This window comes from Physeter macrocephalus, chromosome 20 (genome assembly GCF_002837175.3).
Source record: "Physeter macrocephalus isolate SW-GA chromosome 20, ASM283717v5, whole genome shotgun sequence".
Taxonomy (NCBI): Eukaryota; Metazoa; Chordata; class Mammalia; order Artiodactyla; family Physeteridae; genus Physeter; species Physeter macrocephalus.
In genome coordinates, this window is record NC_041233.1 from 100,394,450 (window position 1) to 100,414,803 (window position 20,354).

The following is a 20,354-nucleotide window of genomic DNA, read 5'->3' on the forward strand; positions in this document are numbered from 1 at the left end:
CCCAAAAACTGATCTGCCCAGACATACTGAGAGTAATCCTGAACCACTGTCAAAAGCATAAGAACCAGTAAGTCATCAAGTAAAGGAAAGTTGATCTGGGTGTCAGTACTGACAGGCGGAAAGACTAATGATTCTTACAGTTGAGGTAGTTTCAATTCTTTTCTTTCTATAAAATTAAAGGTAGACTGAATTGAGATGTCTGTTTGTATAACATTAAAAATAACTTTAATAATAGGTAGATCACTATGAATGTCATTATTGTTATAACAAATTGTGATTGCTAAATAAAAATTCCATTCCCATCTACATATTTAGGATTTATGCAGTACTTGTAGTCATAAAAACAAGTAATGGGAATACAACTGAAATCTATTTTACCCTAGCATATATCCTTGGATATAGGAGACATTGGAGAGGCAATAATAAAATAACCCTCACGTTTGTTTCTAATGAAATATTATTTTGTTTAATAATTTAAAAATATGTATTATTTATAAAGCTTTCCAACTATTCTAATTATAATTGTAATAATAAATAATTTGACAAGAAAATAATGTTTACAGCCCTATGGTGAAAAAATATTAAGATTTAAAAATTTTAATTTATTTTTGCAGAGATATATGAGACTTTTAAGCATAATTATGTTAGGATAACATTCTATGAGAAAATAAAATTAAAATGCAAGTTCAGAAACAGTATGAAACATTGAAAAAATCTGACTGTTAAAAATCTTTATTATTTAAATAGTTTATGGTAAGGGTTGAATTGGTATGGTATGTAGATTCCATTATATATATTTAAAATAGGTTTACGGTCACTCTATATTTACATAAAACGCATCATTTGTAGCTATTTAAAATTACATAAAAATATTTAGATGCTGAATTTGTATGCTGGGAACACGTACTTTTTTCATTTTTCTTAACCATCTATTAGCAAACGAATTGTTGAACACTATTCTAAAGAGTCTCTTTTTTTCTAGAAGAAGATAGAGCTATTCATTATCTTCAAACTTATTAAGGGTAGCTATTAAAATAACAATACTATAGGATATAACTTCGATACTCCTAGCAAGAAATCAGAGGAATAAAGTGAATACATTCAACCCAGAAAGAAGAAAAGGTGGGGGAAATACGCAATGAAAAGTGATGGCAAATAAAATACAACTTCTGTCCTACTTCAAGAAGCACAGAATTATATAAAACATGTGTCCCCTATCTCCAACACGATCCAGTAACAAGTCTCTAGGATTCAAGAAGGTCAAGTATATATGCCCTTAATTGAGGCTCCAGGGATGATCTGGATAAGGATTGACACAATGCCTGGTTCACAACTGGAAACAGTAAGACTGACCTAGCAAAATGATCTTATTTCATCACTGGAAACATTTCTTCCCCAAAATGATCAGTCTCCTGATAGAGGTTTTAAAAGATTGTTTTTTCTTCTTATAAAAAGCAGCATACAATTGTTGTAGATATAAATAAATAAGAACAACAGCAACAAAATTATCAATGCATGCATAACCATACAATGTAGAAATAGTCATTATTAAGACTTCGGTCTATATTCTATGCATATATTCTTAAGAGATTCCATATGTATCCAAAAAAGACTGATATTGTATGTATTGATTTGTATTACAGCCATGGGAAGCTACTGACATACTTAAGCAGGGATGTCTGTGCTCAGTGGCAGAACTAAAATGGATGGATACAAAAAAAGCCAGTCTACTGGAGGGGGATCAGTTAGGAGACCACTTGGGTATTGCAGAGAGGTATGAATTAGTGCAGTAAAAGGCAGAGTGAACAGTATTTTGTGATTCATTGCATATAGAACTACCGTAAGGAATAAGGGAGAGGGAGAAATTTTAAATGATTCCCAGTGTTCTGGCTTAATCTCCTAAATTTAATATTTTAGATAAATCGCACAGACAATTATCAGTTATTTTAATGCAATAACAGCCACACAGTAGTGCATAGTCATAAGTTCTCTGAGCATATATATAAATGCGCAAGTATAATTATTCTGAGTTTAAGAAATTATAATAAAATTACATGGAAGTTAATATCACATATATTAATCATGATTTTTTCCCTTTGAGTAATGCATACATATTTAATACCTTTAGCCTAAAAAGATTAAACTCTACCATACAAAAATGTTTGAGATTTACATATGGGCTCTACTTTTCTAAATAATTTTCATGCTTTAATAATAAAAATAAAGTTACAGTTAGTATTTCTGTCCTTTAAGTTAGCAAACTGCTGTTATATTAATTTACTTTTTATTATACTTTATACTTTGGGTTTTATTAGAAGATATACAAGAGAGAACAAAACTCAAACTCTACTTCTAATAGTTAGAAAATTATTCTATGTATTGATTTGTGTCCGGGCCCAATGGAGGGGAGGAGTAGAAAAATACTTCTGTATTATCTTGATTTGGTTGCCTTTCTAAATTTTAATATCTTTGTTTTCTACAGCTTAATATAATTGTCCCCTGTATACAAGAAATAAAGTAGTGCTATATCTTATATTTATAAACAAGAAGGGCAGATATATCTTGTGCCTTTAGATGCTCCCAGAATTATTCCAATAAGACTATTAATTTATAGATTCTAATGAACTCTGAGCATTGCAGAAAGCATAAAATCCTAGGAGGAAATTTCCAGTTGTCACCTTTGTGTAAATTAACTTTCAAATCTGGCCAATTTTTTATATGCATTAATTTCCTGGCCTTGCCCTTTAATTAATGTGTGGGCTTTAACTAGAAACACCTTTTCTTTAAGGCAGATATTAACAATCAACAATTGCTGAGTTTTATTTTAAATGTTTTATATGTTTAGTATGAAAACAGAGGTAAAATATGAATGCACACTTTTATATCCTGAACTACTTTGTGCACTTCCCTATCGCCAATATCCTCGAAACACATATTGATATTTTAAAAACACTTTATAAGATGACACATATACCAATTGGGAGTCAAACTCAAATACTTGAGGTCATGTCTGGCTTAAGTGCCTGCTCTCAGATTCTCATCCATTGACAGATGTGAATCTCTGACCCTCTCATAGCTAGTAATCTGTGGGCAGAATGACAAAGGCTAACTTTGCACTGTAGAAGAGATCAAGTAGAGATATTTGGGGATATAAAAGGGGTCAGGATCTTAGTTTGGTGATTGGCTGGAGATATAAATTTAAATAGAGAATAAAAAACAGGAAGGGAGAGAAGGATAAATAATGAACATATGGAGTCTAAGGTCATCCTTGGATACGTCAGAGCCATTCATGTTTCCAGGGATTCTATCAATTCATGGATGTTATTGTGCAGGTATCGAGAACACCATTGTCAGACTACTTGGGTTTTCATCCTGGTTCTGCTGTGTGCTAGATGGTGGCATGGGCAGGTTGTTTAACCATTTGGGACCTTCATTTTCAAAGTTGTAAAGGTGCCATAATAATAACTATTGCCTCAGAGAATTCTGAACCTTAAATCAAAATAAATAGGAAACGTACTTAGAAAACGTGAGAGACAATGAATGTACTCAATAAATTCTACCTATATTTATTCTGCCCTTAGCCTTTTGGTCATAGTCTGTATAATCTCCCTTGGTCATTTTATCTACTGTGATGGTTTCCACTATCACCTGATGATTCAAGAATTTCTGTATCAAACACAGACTTTGCCCTTGAGGTTCAAACGCATGCACTTAACTAGAAGTTACTGTTAAGGGAATAGCATAGAAAGAGAAGAGTAGGATTCTGAAAGAGAAGAGGAGGCTGTGTTTATCAATCAGGTTAGCGGAAGGAAACAGAAGGCACACTCAGATTAGGATGTTTGAGGAAAATTTAAAACAGGGAATACTGGCAAGGGAGGATCTTTGACACAGGGCTGTTTCCCACATGACAGGGAATAGTGAAACACACTAGTGCTAGTAATGGTGAGGCCCTCAGGTCCCCAGAGACATCAGGAGGGAATGGTTTTCCTAACCCAGAAGGAGAACACTTAATGGAAAAAGCAATGTTAAAAGGGTCATTAATCTTCAGCACAGGACACAGCCAGTCAGAAGTGACTACACAAGGAGGATGCCAAGGGAATAACTATCCAAAATATCTTGACCTCATTTTCCCTACTTCCTCTACTGCCCCATCAGGGCCACCCATTGGATGAACACCATCAGAAATCAGAGGGCAAGGGACCCAAAATAAATATCAGGGAGAAGGGTGGAGAATATATTTGCAGGGGCAAACTTATGATATCTGGCACACAGTGTCTAATTGAGGGGCTATCAAAACAAGTAGAAACATCAAATAAGATAAATGCAAAAAATAACTGTTAGCTTGTCAATAAATTCTGGTTTGACAGGTCTAGTTTCAAAAGGATCAGGATAAGAATCAAAATAAAATTATCTACATTCAATGTATCTTCATTTTATGTATATTTAAGATAAGGTAGAGGATAAGTACAAACAAAAAAATATTTCCTTTTTTTTTTAAAGCAAGACTGGGGTATGGGTGTTAATTGTTTCCTCTTCCTGGCAATTCTTACCATGGCCATTATAGGTGCCTATACCTTGCCAATATTTTCTTCATTGCTCTTGAGGTCTGGCTGGAAAGATTACCCATGTCATCTATGACTAACTTTACTCTCTGTTTCTTCTTTTAACTCCTGGGCAGTATGTTTTTAACTTAGTGTAAGGCGAGGACTTCAAATGAACATATTTTGTGAACAGGAAAAACAGATATTCTTATAATGTTTCCCTTTATGCTCTGACTTCTTATTGCTGTCTCTAACCTTTGATGGGAGTGGGCAACTGGTTCACTGAAATCCCTATCTGATAGCAAATCTTCATGGACAACGATGAGAATTAGACAAGTTAAGCTTGGGGTGCTTAGAAATATTATCTGGCTTTTTCCCTTTTATGCCTCCTAATAAAGTCCCATTTATTCATTCATTCAATATTCAGTACACGCTTACTGAGAACTTCCTCTTTACCAGGCTCTTTTCTTGGTGCTATAGGTATGTTGAGGTAGACAAGACAGACAAAGTCCCTATTTTCACTGAACGTTGCATTGAGACTAACTGATAGCTGATATAATAGACAGAGTCATCATCTTTTCAAATTCCTCAGGGTTTTTCCACAAGCATTTTCATGGTGAGTCTACACAGAGGCTTATTTTGACTCTGGTCATCCTGTCTTGTTCCTTATACTCAAGATAAACCAAATGCCTAAGGAACATGTGGAAGGGATTAAACAGCAATACTGTACTATTTGGAGGAAGCCAAATGAACAGACTGGTGTACTGCAGAGTTCAGGCTTTAACCAAGGGAAATTTGCTTACTCACATTAAGAAGTAGTTCTCTCATTGGTAACATGGTCACACTCATCCTCCCTTATAAGGTTGTTGAGAATTGATGACAATATATAGAACAATGCTAATACTAGTTGCAAAGTTATCTGAGCTTTCAAAGACTAAATTTTCTCATCTTTAAAATGAGAATAATATTACCTAACCCTATTCATGTTAAATCCCTGAGCTTTGGTGTTCTCCACTATTGGGAGGTACAACGTTTTGACTGACTTCTCATTTCTCCTTGAGAGATGTTTATTCTTCACTCCCTTTTTTTTTTTTTTTTTGCGGTACGCGGGCCTCTCACTGTTGTGGCCTCTCCCGTCGCGGAGCACAGGCTCTGGACGCGCAGGCTCAGCGGCCATGGCTCACGGGCCCAGCTGCTCCGCGGCATGTGGGATCTTCCCGGACCGGGACACGAACCCGTGTCCCCTGCATCGGCAGACGGATTCTCAACCACTGCGCCACCAGGGAAGCCCTCTTCACTCCCTTTTGAGAAATATTATGGACATGTGAGGCTTTAAATATTTTTTTAAAGTTGATAATAGAAGCTAGTAATATTCCAAAATAATAGCATTTCTGGTGCAACAGAAAGCATGAGAACTAAAATTAGACAATTTACAGTTAGGTCAAACTGCATAAATCACTTTCCATTTTTTGTGTATTTTTTTCTCAATTAAAATAACTGTTCCTGCCTTGAATAGGCATTCAACACTTTAAATGGTGGAAGTAATTGCTACACAGGAATAATTTTTTTTCTTTTTTCTTTTCTGTTGCATTGACACATAATACTTCTAATCAAGCTGTGGTATTACCTACCTTAAATTTTACGTAAAAAATGGAAATAACTACCTATTTCATGATATTCAAGAGCCTGCAATATTATTGTACATAATAAATATTGTAGTAACATGTTTTTATTCTAACATATAAAACATAACATTAATCTCTACAATTCAGGCAGTCAGAGATGAGCATAACCTCATCTTTACTAAAAATGTTCATAATTTCTCCTAGTGATTAAATATGGAGGACACACAAAATTATTTGGTATCCAAAGATATCCTTCAAACATCACAGAAGCTTATCAGTGATCCCCTTTCAGCATCTGTCACCAGCGTCTTTAACAGAAGTGCTGGAACACCTAAGGTGTTTCACAGGGGCAATTCAACCTGAGCAGAGCCCTGGACGCTTAAATCACTTCTCTTCATCAAAACATCCTTTCCCTGTATTTCATTCCCCGAAGCCCTGTGCTCTGACTACTGGCAAACACCTGAAAAATTTCCTCGGTCTAAGAAATTGTCTTCCTCTAAGAACGTCTACTTAAGTTAATGATTCAGGCCATCAATTCAAGTAAGAGCTTTTTGTGACCCTCAGTTGACATCAAGTCATCTGGATTTTCCCTGACTGGAAAAACCAAAGAGTAAAGTGAAAGGACAAGAATGTGGAGTCAGACAGACCTGCTTCTCTTAGCTGTGTACAGGTGTGCAAGTTATTCAAATGTTCTAAAACTCAATTTTCTCATCTTTAAAATGAGAATAACATTATCTACCCTTTAGAATTGCTTTTTAGATTACATAAAGTTATATTTTTAAAGCACCCTATCATTGATAGTTCTCCGTCATCTATGTATCTTTTCCTCCTAGATGCAAATCCTGTCCTGTTTTTGTACTTTTACCACCAAAGATCAAGTTTAGGACCATTTAGTATATACACGCCTTTGGACATCAATTATGAAATTCCATTTCAACAAGTGTAAATGCTTATTGAAATTACAGATTTAAATCATAAATTTGAATATTTACTTCTATAAAACTGAGGTGTTTACTTGCAATTATTTATTACTTCTAAGAGAAACATTTCTTTTTCTAAGCTCCAATCTCCCAAATATGTTGGGTTCAGAAACTGGATTTGATCCTTATTCTTTTGATATATGAGTAAAGGGTGACACTCTCATTGCTTTTGTTGAGTAGCACAGTATTTCAGAATTTAAAATTTTGTTGGCTATAAATGTTATATTATTTTTCAGTTATATATCAGACTTCTTTAGGCACTTTTTTGTAGAGATTTTTATATAATAGTTATTGTTTATTACAAAATGACCTGTGATTATAATTGCTTAGATGATTGGTAAATCAGAATTCGCCTACCAATTTTTTACATCACCGGTAGAATCCCATAGGACTGGGAATCCACCCACTTTTTAATAATGCCTACGATGCCTTTGTCCAATGATGTTGTATCAAACCCGACAGGCCAAAAGTTTTTAATGACTTTCTCATGGGTAGCTTCATTTATGTTCTAGATGCATAGGTTCTTTCCTACCTAACAGATAATTCATTAATATGAAGAAATTTTTTCATAGTCTTACTAGCTGGAAGTTAAAATGACCTTCTTTTAGAGAGACATTTTGCAACATGTTTTTTTGGTACTTTGCAATTTCAAACTTATATATCTTTATTTCAACGGTATAATGAGCTACTTGAAAACAAGGGCAAATCTTATTAGTTATTTGTAATCTCTTCAGACCCCATCACCATGTTTGAGCGCAATCAATACTTTTCAATTAATTGGTGATACATTTTACATTTCTTAATCAGACTCTTTCAGGTACTAACAACCTAATACCTGATAATGCACGTCTAAAATTTAATTTTAATAGCTTTGTTGAGCTATAATTCACATGTTATAACATTCACCTATTTAAAGTATGCAATTAACAATTTTTATTATACATACAGAGGTGTTCAACCATCAACATAATCTAATTTTAGAACATTACCACCATGGCACACAGAAGCTCTGTACCCATTAGCTATCAGTTCCCCCTTCCTCTTCCTGCTCCCCTTCCGTTCCCCCTCCACCAAGCAGCCCTAGACAATCATTAATCTACTTTATGTCTCTGTATATTTGCCTTTTCTGGACATTTCCTGTAAATGGTATCATATATGATGTGGTCTTTTATGACTAGCTTCTTTCACTTAGCATACTGTCTTAGAGATACTACATTCATGTAATGGCATGTAACAGCACTTCATTCCTTTTTATTGTAAAAATAATATTCCATTGTACGGAGATACCACATTTTGTTTATCCATTCATCAGTTGATGAATATTTCAACTGTTCACATTTTTCAACTATTATGAATAATGCTGCTATGAGCAAACATATGCAAATTTTTGTGTGGGTATATGTTTGCATTTATCCTTGGTTGGTACCTCCAAGTGGAATTGTTGGAACATACTGAGTTTTCCATTCCAAGAAGAAATTAAATATAATGTGATAGAAACATCATTTGAATTATCATATTCACTTGTTTTATACCATGACTGTTATATTATTATGTAGCCAGACCATGTACTTAATATATGAATCTTGCATGTCTTAATTAAATGTGGCATGCTTGTACTATTGTGTGCAATTTTTTAATGGGTACCCATTCTCACACCTGTATTCTTAAAAGTGCAAAGCTACGACTTCCTAATCAATAGCTTAATTACAGAAGAGTAAAATATATGTACAGAGATGAAATAGGGCCTGCACCCATGGAATATTCAACAATGAGTTAGCTTGGCAACATAAACTAATTTATTTGTTGATCTTCTAAGACATCAGATTAATTTTTATAACTGAATATGTGTGGCAATCATATTTCTGTTTGGTTATGTTAAATATGTTTCTAACAATGAAAGTCTAACCACACATTTGCATAACATCTGAAGTCCTAGCAGTCAGTGGAACATAATTTGAAAACCAATAGCTCACTGCAAGCAGGCCAGTCCCACCCTGTGCATTAATTTTTCTCTGTTGTTAATGCCCCTGGCATAGCCTTCCTTCTACTCCACCAATCCAAGTCATTCAAGTTACAGCTCATTTTACACCTACAACTAGTAACTTTCCCAGATTAGTTTTGCCCATAACAATGCAACCACATATACTATTTCTTAACTTTCTTTGCATTATCCATAAAATCAATAAAACTCCTAGCTCATAGTAGATAATGACCCTTATGAAAAGCACATTGATTTTTTTCTTCTCGTATTGTTGTCTTATTTTTTCAACAGGTTGGAAGCAACAGGTTTTAAAAAATGAAGGTCTTACAAAAAAGTTTTTCTTGTTCTTTGGGGTCTGAGAATTTCTACAAAAACATTAAAAAAAAATTCTACTAGCCTGTCAATTATCATCTTAAAAAAATAAAACCCCATACATTTGTATTATAAAACAAAACTGTCTTTGTGGTAATACATCATAGTTATGAAGTATTTATCTAAGTTTCCATAGAAAAACTGAGTTTCATAAGTCAATATTTCTCAAACTAGCATGCTTTTTTCCCCCAAAGAGGTCTGTGCACTACTCTAGTTTGAGGAAAAATATGCAAACAATAGTCATGTAAACTATGTGTAAAGATCATTTTACCTGGAGCTAAAAATCTGTTAAATTTGTCAGTTAGACACTTTTTATTCCTCAGAGCTTTAAAAATCACCAGGCAGAGCAGGAAGTCTAGGTCTTAGTTGGGAAAAGTATTTTGATAGGAAAGTGAAGGAAGAGAAATGAGTGTTCTGGCAACTGGATATGTGTCATGAATGAAGCTCAGAGAGGAAGACCCAGAAGGAGACAGAGAAGATGGATGGGGAGACTAATAAATGATGTACCTGAGTATCATGAAGGAGAGAGAATAGACGAAGAGAATAGACTAAGAGACAATATGAGATCAGAGGAGGGAAGGTGCCGGAGGCAGAGATGCATTACCTTTCGCTCTGTTTTAAATTTCACTCTCATGTTATAATAATCATACACTTAGACCACGCTGTAAACACCCCATATATTTACTTTTATCCAGTGCAATTTTCTTTCTCTAACTACATAAAATTTTGCCAGTGCTTAGTGTGTATAAAACTGCTAGAAAATCTTTAACTTTATACTGTACTAAATACATTCCCTAGTAAATGCTAAGAAAATATTGTCCATTTTTTGTGAAATATGAGCATCAATTTAATAGCAGCACATCCTTTTGAAAGCAGACTGTATTTTAGAGTATTTGCGCATTTATGAGCATTGGAAGAGGTGGGGAGGGAAGTTAAAAGGGGATTCAAATAATCTTAGAAGTTCTTTTCATACTCAGAAATAATGATAAATGATTAAAAATGGCATTGAGATTTTCAAATTAGGTGAGAAAAGTCAGGCCTCAGGTTGTCATTTCAAATTACATGTTGTACTTACTGTTTTTCTTAAATCCTTAGAAAAGATCTTTCTGATTTGGCACCACTGAGAATTCATGAGGATATTTGACTTTGATTCTGAAAGGAAGTACAGATTTTCTGGCATGTTCTTTCTCCAGTCCTGCATTTAAATCTTATAATTGACATGTGTGCCAGTCCTTTTCCTTTTGGCTCTGAGATCCATGCCTTGTTTTTACCTTGCTCTGCTCATAGGTCACAGAGCTGAAACCAGAAAATGACATTGTCTAGGTTTTCTTTGCCCACAAAGTTTCAAGTTAGTTTTGGCTAATAAGGGGCACTGATGGGAGACCAGAGAGCAACAGGAAAGTGGGGTGTGTTTGCTTCTTGCCGTTTGACAATCGTGGCATTAGCTTTAAATCTTGGACTTCAGATCTGACCAGGCGACCTTTTCTCCATGATTTACGGTCCAACCGGGTGGGCCCGGCTGCCTAAATCCTCAAGTGTCTGCTTATCACTTTTTTCCCTCTGGGGGGCGCTGGCTCCCGAACTCTGGGACTACCAAATCCTTTCCCTCTCCCCAGCCCTAGATTTGATAAGGGCTGCCTGCACGTGCTGACTCTGAGATGCCTTATCTTCCTCCTTACTCCTCTGTAATTAGTTCCTTGTGTTAAATCCCCTCTGCTGAAACCGCTAACATGGATTCTGCTTTTCTGACCGGAGACTGACAGATAAAATATAGTTTCGCTGAATATACAAGCTTTGCAAGTTATATCACTGTTTTAAACCTATGATGTGAGTTATTACTGCTTTACATATCCTCCCCATGAAACTATCATTTTTTCTCACACATATTCCATTAAGATTTAAACTAAAATGAACACATAACATTCCATCACACTACCATTGGATAAAAAAATTCTTTTGACGTGTGAATTGTTTTTATCTACCTCAGTGTGCACACCATTGCTTATTTAAATAATACACCCTCTTCCACAGAATATCAAGGATGGCAGGGAGACTAATTTGCTTTTAATATACCCTTATGTCTAGAATCATGCTTGCCTACATTACGGCTGATTTGCAAATTTAAAAAACAGATGAAGTGTAGAATTAAATGTGATGGAAATGTTGAAGTAATTCTGCCTTAAGATTCTGTATATGTGACCGTATCAAAGTCTTAAAATTTCTGATTTTCAAGCCTGCGATTTCCAACCATACTGTACTGCACAGCTGTGACATACGTCAAGTAACCATTGCTACTTATAATGGTTAAGTATTAAAAGTTTGCAAATAAACTTTGTGTGTGTGTGTGTGTGTGTGTGTGGTATGCGGGCCTCCCTCTGCTGCGGCCTCTCCCGTTGCGGAGCACAGGCTCCGGACGCGCAGGCTCAGCGGCCATGGCTCACGGGCCCAGCCGCTCCACGGCACGTGGGATCCTCCGGGACCGGGGCGCGAACCCGGTCCCCCTGCATCGGCAGGCGGACTCGCAACCACTGCGCCACCAGGGAAGCCCCGCAAATAAACTATTTTTAATACATTAGAACATTTCAGTATTATTTTTACAACAATGTCTCAATCACTGGCATTTCACTAAAATTTTTCTTTTCAATGACAGCTAAGCAGGTACCTTTGAATAAGGGCTGCAGGCAAGTTTGCATCAGGAGCAGTCTAGTAAGCTCACCTTCCGATAGTTATTTACATTCCTGTGAACAGCTGTTTGCCTGTGAAGTCATGCAAATAAACGTCAGACATTTGTATCTCCTCATCTCACACAACACTGTCCCTTGCTTTAAAAGTTTTACTTGCCCATCTTCCTTCTGGTTCTTGAACATGGCAAGCTTATGTCTTCCACAGAGAAAGCTTTGTCTCAGTCCCTGCACTCCCCTCTGCCTGTGTGTCTTTGCAAGACTGGTTCTTTCTCCCAGCATAGGGCTCAGCTCTCTGTCTCAAAGAAACTCCCTGACTAAATGATCTGGATGATCTCACACACCACATGCTGGTCACTCTCTTTTGAGATTTTGTGTGTTTTCCACAGTATAGATCACTGAAATCATTTTCCAGAATTTTTTTATCTTCTTAATTATTTTCCGACTTTTGGATATAAATCGCATGAGAAGAAGGACCTTGTGTGTCTTGTTCACTGCTGTAAGGCTCTCTCCTCAAACAGGATGCGGCATGTAGTAGGCACTAAAAGACTGTGGAGTAAATCTGACCTATGACTTAGCATCTTATAAACATAGATACAGACCAGTTCTATGTGTTATAACAGGTTTCTTAATCACTTGCCATAGCTAATTCTAAAACCAAACTTTCTTAATCATCTGCCATAGCTAATTTAAAAACTAAACTATTGTCTAACTGTCATGTTTTACAGATAAAAACATTGAGATTCAGAAAATTTATCATGGTAGCCAAAGATTACCCAAATAGCGGTGAATTCAGGATTAGGACAAAGATCTCCATACAACTACTTTCATGTGTCCACCTACTATTTAATATCTTCCTTAAGTATCAGACAATGTTAATTAACATTAGATAATAAACAATAACCAGAGGCATTAAAGCATCACAACATAGGCATATAATATATAAACATATGATTCACATCTATTATATGCTATTCCTACTAAATATTTAGTTAAACGTAATATAGTTGCAATGTCAAAAACTGAGAAATGTTCTCATCCAAAATGAAAACATGCCCATCTGTCACTGAAGAATCATTCCAAAAACGTACAGCCAAGGCATTGTTTTCTTTGCATATATTTCCCTGTATCGAGGAGAGATTTTCAAAATGGTGACTTTGTTCATTCTTTCCAAAGTAGCTTCCAAAGCACCTAAGTATGCTTATAGGCAGTCTGAATTCTGATCGTGGGGAAAGAAGGAAGGTCTTGAATCTCACATTTTTGTTTTTCTCTTAATTGTTTTGTCTTAAGTCAAGGTATTGAAGTAGACAGGAGGTAGAGGGATAGTTATTTAAGGGCAAAAGGGTAGTATGTGTAAATGAGGGGGAAAAATGGGGATTGCATTTTAGAGACTGATTTTAATTGGAAATTCACTGCCTTTTCACATCTCTCAACTACCTTTCCTACCTCAACAGTCATTGTGGAACATAGATATACTATATAATAAATTAAAAGAAGTAGAAATTGAGAAAAAATGTAGGGGCTAATCAGACCTCATAGAATTAGGGAGACTGTATAAGATGAATAATGACAATTCAAGGACCCAAAGAGAATTACTGCTCTTTTTGGTTTGGAGCATCAGCTGTACAGTTACTAAACTTTGTGACCCCAAGATCTATTCAAACAAAAGTTAGCTACTTATAGATATGCCCTAATGTCATAAGCAGCTCCGTCTAGACCCTGTGAGTTGTGTACACATCTTTCCTCCACCCCTCTCATTCTCAAAAATCCAACCCTTACTAAATAGATCTTTCATTTTTCTCCTTCTCTCCGTCGTCTCTGCCACCAACTTTGCCCATGTTGCCACCATCTCTCACCTGAACTTCTGGGCACATCTTCTGGTTCTTACATTTCCAATTTACTTCTCTCCAATTCTTTTTCATTTTTTTTTCTAGCCAGAGTGACTTTTTCTATATAAATCAGTTTATATGACTCCCTTATTTAAAAACCCCTCAATAACATCTCACTGCCATTAATTACATGGTCGTGTGGACCTAGGTTATTAGATCTACCACTCTAACCTCAGCTAGTCCTACATGGCACCTTGCTTTCCAGGCTCCAGCATTCTTTCATTTTCGTGAATTTTCCAGGTTTTTGTCTGCTTAGGGTTTTTGTTATTCTTCTCAGTCTTGAGCTGTCTAACAATATCAGGTTTTAGATTAAACATTATTTTATGATTGAAACTTTCCCTGACTCCTACCCCATTCTGAATTATTCTTCTCTTTTATAAAGATATTTTTATATTCCTCCAAAAAGCATAACAAAACTTTTAATTATGCATGCATTTATTTGGTCAATGTCTGCCTCATTAAGTAGGTTTTCAGTGTCAGGATTATTTTCCATCTTTTTTTTTTTTTAAGATTATTTTGATGTGGACCATTTTTTTTTAACATCTTTATTGGAGTATAATTGTTTTATAATGGTGTGTTAGTTTCTGCTTTATAACAAAGTGAATCAGCTATACATATACATATATCTCCATATCTCCTCCCTCTTGCATCTCCCTCCCACCCTCCCTATCCCACCCCTCTAGGTGGTCACAAAGGACCAAGTTGATCTCCCTGTGCTATGCGGCTGCTTCCCACTAGCTATCTATTTTACATTTGGTAGTGTATATATGTCCATGCCACTCTCTCACTTCATGATGTGGACCATTTTTAAAGTGTTTATTGAGTTTGTTATAATATTGCTTCTGTTTTATGTTTTGGTTTTATGGCCATGAGGCATGTGGGATCTTAGCTCCCCTACCAGGGATCAAACCCACCCCCACTGCATTGGAAGGTGAAGTCTTAACTACTGCCAGGGAAGTCCCTATTTTCTGTCTTTTATACACAACACAGAGCACACTGTTTAGCTGTTAATGAGTTCTCAATAGTGTATAGTGATTCAAGTTTTGGAATCAACTATTACAGAGATACAGTGGTAAAAATCCACCAGTCATTCATTCAACCAACCAACAAACATTTATTCAGCATTTATCTATACCAGAAATTCACGTGAGCATTTATAATACAAAGCTTTAAAATAACGACTCAAATTACACTTCCTCATTAGATATTCTGACATGCGGCTTTAGGAGGGGACCTCTTTAAAAAATAAATAAAAACAAGCAAACAAAATATGTGGTTTCGACGTGAACATCATCAAGTAAGTGACTATTTCTATACCTTCTATTTTGATAGTTTAGACATCCAACCTTTGGTCATTGAGGAAGTCCGGCTCAGAATTTGAGTTAATCAAAAGTGGATTAACTTTCATAAAAATGTCCCACATGTTACCCCATTGAACTTAGTATCAGAGATGAGGAACATTGTCAAACTTTTACTCTACAGAAAGGCCAGATGCAAAATTTACATTAATTATTAGTAACATATTTGTTATTTAAGACACTCCTGCTATTACCTATAAGTAAAAATAGTTAAAGCTAAACAGCATACTTCTGAAAACACTAATGATCACTTGCTGAGAACTTTGATCCAATCCCTCTTTTTGTCTTACATACATGAAATATATTGATGTGCATATATTGCAAAAGAGATTTAGATATATACTGATTTGCAAAGTAGATTACCAGTGTGACTATATTACTATGCCATTTCAAAATATGAACAATTACTATAGGCATAACAACTATGATAAAATATGGGAGAAAAAAATCACTCACTTAGAAAGTGTGCTTATAGCTCTCACAAGAGATAAACAGAGTAAAAAATCAATGAATTAACTAGAAGATTCTTGCTTAGATATACAGGCTTTGAATAAAGTAGGTTGATGACTCTGAAAGGCAAAGTTAACTTCTAATTGTACAACAAATTAAGGAAAGATAAGAAAGGGTTGATTTTAATGACCCAAATGGATCTCTATGTATAATTGACTGTATCAAATTCTGTAAATGGACAAAATTATATTTGGGGATTGTAACATGGGTATTCTGTATAATTCTAATTTAGTATAAAAACTAAATAGGATCAGCCTTAAAAAGGAAGGAAATTCTGACACAGGCTACAGTATGGATGAACCATACTGTATGCTATGTGAAATATGCCAGTCACAGAAGAAAAAATATTATATAATTCCATCTATATGAGGAGCTTAGAGCAGTCAAATTCATAGAGACAGAAAGTAGAACAGAAGCTGCTGGGGCTGAGGGGAGGAGGAATGGTTACAGAGTTTCAGACTGGGATGATGAAAATGTTCTAGAGATAGAGCGGTGATGGCTATACAACAATGAATGTACTTAAAGCCACTGAATTGTACACTTTAAAATTATTAAAATTATAAACTTTATGTTATATATACTTTAACACAATAAAAATTTAAATAAATAAATAAGCAGGAGTTAGAGTTTCAATGAAGCTTTCATTTCAAACACACTTCTACTGCTTCTACTTCACACTGCTACTCTCTGACGGAAAAGTTAAAACAAATAGAAATCTTTAGTTTGTCAGTTTAAATCAAATGATAGTGCTGACTTTTTCTTCAATGTTTTTTTCTTTATATTTTTTTTCAAAATCAATTTTAAAAACAGAGTCAAGAAGTTCCTGTGTTCTTCAAAACAACTATGATTCCTGAAGAAAAAAAATTAAAAAGCTAAAGAGCATTTGGATCACAAACCATTGTACTATGCAATTAAAATAATGTGATTACTGATATAACCAATGGGTTTTATTTTTTGCTATTCTTCCGATTTACTTTTCAAATTAGAAATATTGCATTTTTTCTTTAGAAACAACTCTGCAATTCTTTTTTTCCTCTATTTTTTCAATTAAAGGATAGTTGATTTACAATGTGATGCTAATGAAGGAGTCATCCTTAAAACATATTTCTTCTCTTGAAGAAAAACCAAAAAGTTAAAATTTTGTGTAAACATTGTCATATTATTTTTAGCTATAAGATGTATAAAATACATTAGCATTCTGTTACTTAGTAAAACTCTTAAGTTTGTGTCTCCTTCAATTTAGAAAACTTTTGGTTCATTTGACACAATGCCTAACTATGCTGAAACCAAGATCAAGTCTCTAATGACATGCCAAGGGAAGATGGAGAATACAAAATTTCACTTTGCTGCCTATAGTATATAAAGTCCAAGATTACAAAAGAGTAATTGTATATTTCTTACTTCCCCCAAACTCAAAAATTCCTGAGGGTATGGGCCATATCTATTATTTTAGACCATTGTAAACCCACCATCTAATAAAACATCTAGCACATAGTTAATCTTCACTAAATATCTGTCTCACAAACAAACACTATTTTAATAGTAGCATTCTAGAATTACCTGATTATATGTAAAGATATTCAATATTAGTCATCAATGAAACACAGTCCTTCAACAAAATCTTAGAAATGTGTTATCTTTCCAATACAAATACTTTCAACATACCTAGATGATCTAAGGGAAGGAGAGCCAGCAAGTGTCATATTTTAATCACACAGTATCTCAGAAGGAAAGCTGAAAGACGTTGACAGCAGGGAGGTGATGAGTGAAAATATACTGCACTTTCCTCAAAGGCAGGGGCATGCATCTCTTGTTCATAATTGCATGTACATCCTCAACACCAAGCCAGTGTTGAGCTTAGAGTTGACATTAAAAAATCGACTCGCATTAAAGGATGACATGTGTTGTACGGTTATTATCAGATTCTAATTGACACCGAGGGGTAGTAATGGAAAGAATACTATGGACTGTGTTCTCAGAGACCCCACTCAAATCCTAACTCTTAATATTATGCTAGTGAGAAACCCAGTCTCAGTTTCCGCTGCCATAAAATTCAAAAGTATTGACAGTTCAGATCCCCTGGTATTTAGGGGGGGTGTTAAAGATAATGTACGTAAAGCATCTAGTAGACAGTCTGGCACATAGATTGTGCCTAATGCACAACAGCTATTATAATTATGTGGGTTTCCCTTTGGATCCATGGGTATGTGTACATATGAATGTCTAATTCATATAGATGCAAAATGTGGTGAAATATTCAAATGAATTGCATTTCCAATTTAAATAGATAATCTCAGCATAAGTGCTGCCAGGGTTTGCCTTCTGCAGCTGTTCTGTTTAAATAATTCAGCTAATCATCAGGTAAAAACACATACTGGGCATTAACTTTAAAGAAGTGCACGACAGTGAGCATCTTAATGACTAAGCTAACATTTTACTGTTTCATTTTCTTGAGCTATTCATTTTGATCAAATATTACAGCCAACCATGGTGGAAATTTCTCACAGAGGCTAATGTATTCAATAAACAACTATGCTGCATATTAAAAAGCTCACTAAGGATGTACACATGACAAGGTAGCAAAATACTCAGCTGCAACTACAAGGATGACATAATTTTCATTAAAATAGTTGAATTCGTAGAGTGTTTGGCATTCGAAAACTTGATGGATATAGACTACAAGTAAGAAAAAAATATTTTTTATCGTTTGAATTATTAGTTGAATAGCATTTAATCAGGTGCATTATGTGAGAAAAATAAAATCATAACAAATAAACAGCATTTACAACCTAGATGTTAAGCTCTTACTATAAGCTGCAAAAGTCAAGATTTACTTCAAATTTTAAGATAAACTTAGAATTATTACGCTTTGCATCAAATAAATCCATTAAAAATTTTTTACTATTAATGATAAATTCGTACTATTATTACTATTTTAACATTAGCAATTTTATCAACAACTTTCCTTCAGTTGATAAGGTAGCATGATAGTACCACAGACCATAGCAACATAATAATATGAAAATATGCTTCTACGATATTGCATTGACGGGCTCTTAGATCTCATTATTTTATGTTAATCCACAAAGGGTGTGGTTAGTTGGAAGGAATTCTAGAACACAGTATTAGCTCACCTCACTTATTGCAAAGTTACCCTTATCCTCTATTTACTAAGTTCAAAAATTCTGTTGCTTCTATCTTTTCTTGCTTTGTTAAAAAAAAAAGTTATTTCCTGTTATGTTTTAAGATGCCCATCATAAGTGAATGTCCTAATGGATCCTGTTGAATGCAGTAATCTTGTTCAAGCTAAATGGATGTTTCAGAAGTACCTAGTAAAATGTGTTATGTCTCTCTATGTCATTGTTTTATAATGTTAGGTTAAGTATCTTTCTAATTCACGCTGGCGATGTTGATTCCTTAGATTTCACTCAGTCTTTTAAGTTGCTAAATGTTCTGAAGATAACGCCCACAACACCTCTCTCTGACATCTCCTTTTTTCTAGAGCACTAAAGTCAGATTTCTTTTGTATCTACCTGCTTAATTGTCCTTTGCAACCTTATAAGAAGACACCTGTATACTAAACACAGAATCTGTCTTATAAATCCATTCATATATTTATCTTTTAGATAGATCATAAGCCCTAGGGAAGAGAGTCTTTTCTTTGGTTTATTTAGTTCTCTGATATATCTATACTCCTAGAACTTTGTAAATTCACAATGAAGATGTATTAAATGAGTAAAAACATCATCTACTCTTCTCTAGTAAGACTGGTTTCTACCCTTACTGTTATTTATATATATTTAATTTAGTCTTTTTTCTCAATTCATAACTCATAAAAATAAATTAACATGGCTTGAATTTACATGTTTCACAACAGTTGTGTCTCTAAGATTGTTATTTTTAAAATCAGATAAAAGTTTGCAATCTTAGATATTTAGTGGGACTTGCACATGAATTTTAAGAGACCAGAAAGAAAGGAAAACAACAGAAAAATATGCAGCATCACACACAGAAACATACACAGAGAAATCTTTTAAATAAAAAATTGATTTTATATTCCTAACCTACGATCAATTTTTATTGTGTTGTTATTTAGCTTAGATAGGTCATATACTTATGACACTCTGCTCCTCACACCCTTAAATCAGTACTTCCCATATATGAGTGTGCATAAGAACTCCCTAGAGAGTTCAAGTTGGATTCCTGGCTCCCATTCTCAGGACCCATCCTGACTATGTAAGCCTAGGGTGGGACCTGAGAGGTTTTAACTATTATGCTTTGGAACCTAAGATAAATTTAGGCAAATAAAAACCCATCATCACTTTATCTACTACCTGATAAACTTATAAACCATAAACTTATAAACCACCTCAAGAGTATTTATGAATAATGGAATTCAAAAAGGATTTAAGAGCAG

At 34.7% G+C, this 20,354-nt stretch overlaps 1 protein-coding gene across 2 annotated transcripts in view; it reads right to left on the reverse strand.

Annotated features, from left to right (window-relative positions):
• SGCZ (sarcoglycan zeta) overlaps positions 1–20,354 on the reverse strand; it is a 933,024-nt gene that overhangs the window by 212,645 nt on the left and 700,025 nt on the right. The window lies entirely within an intron of this gene.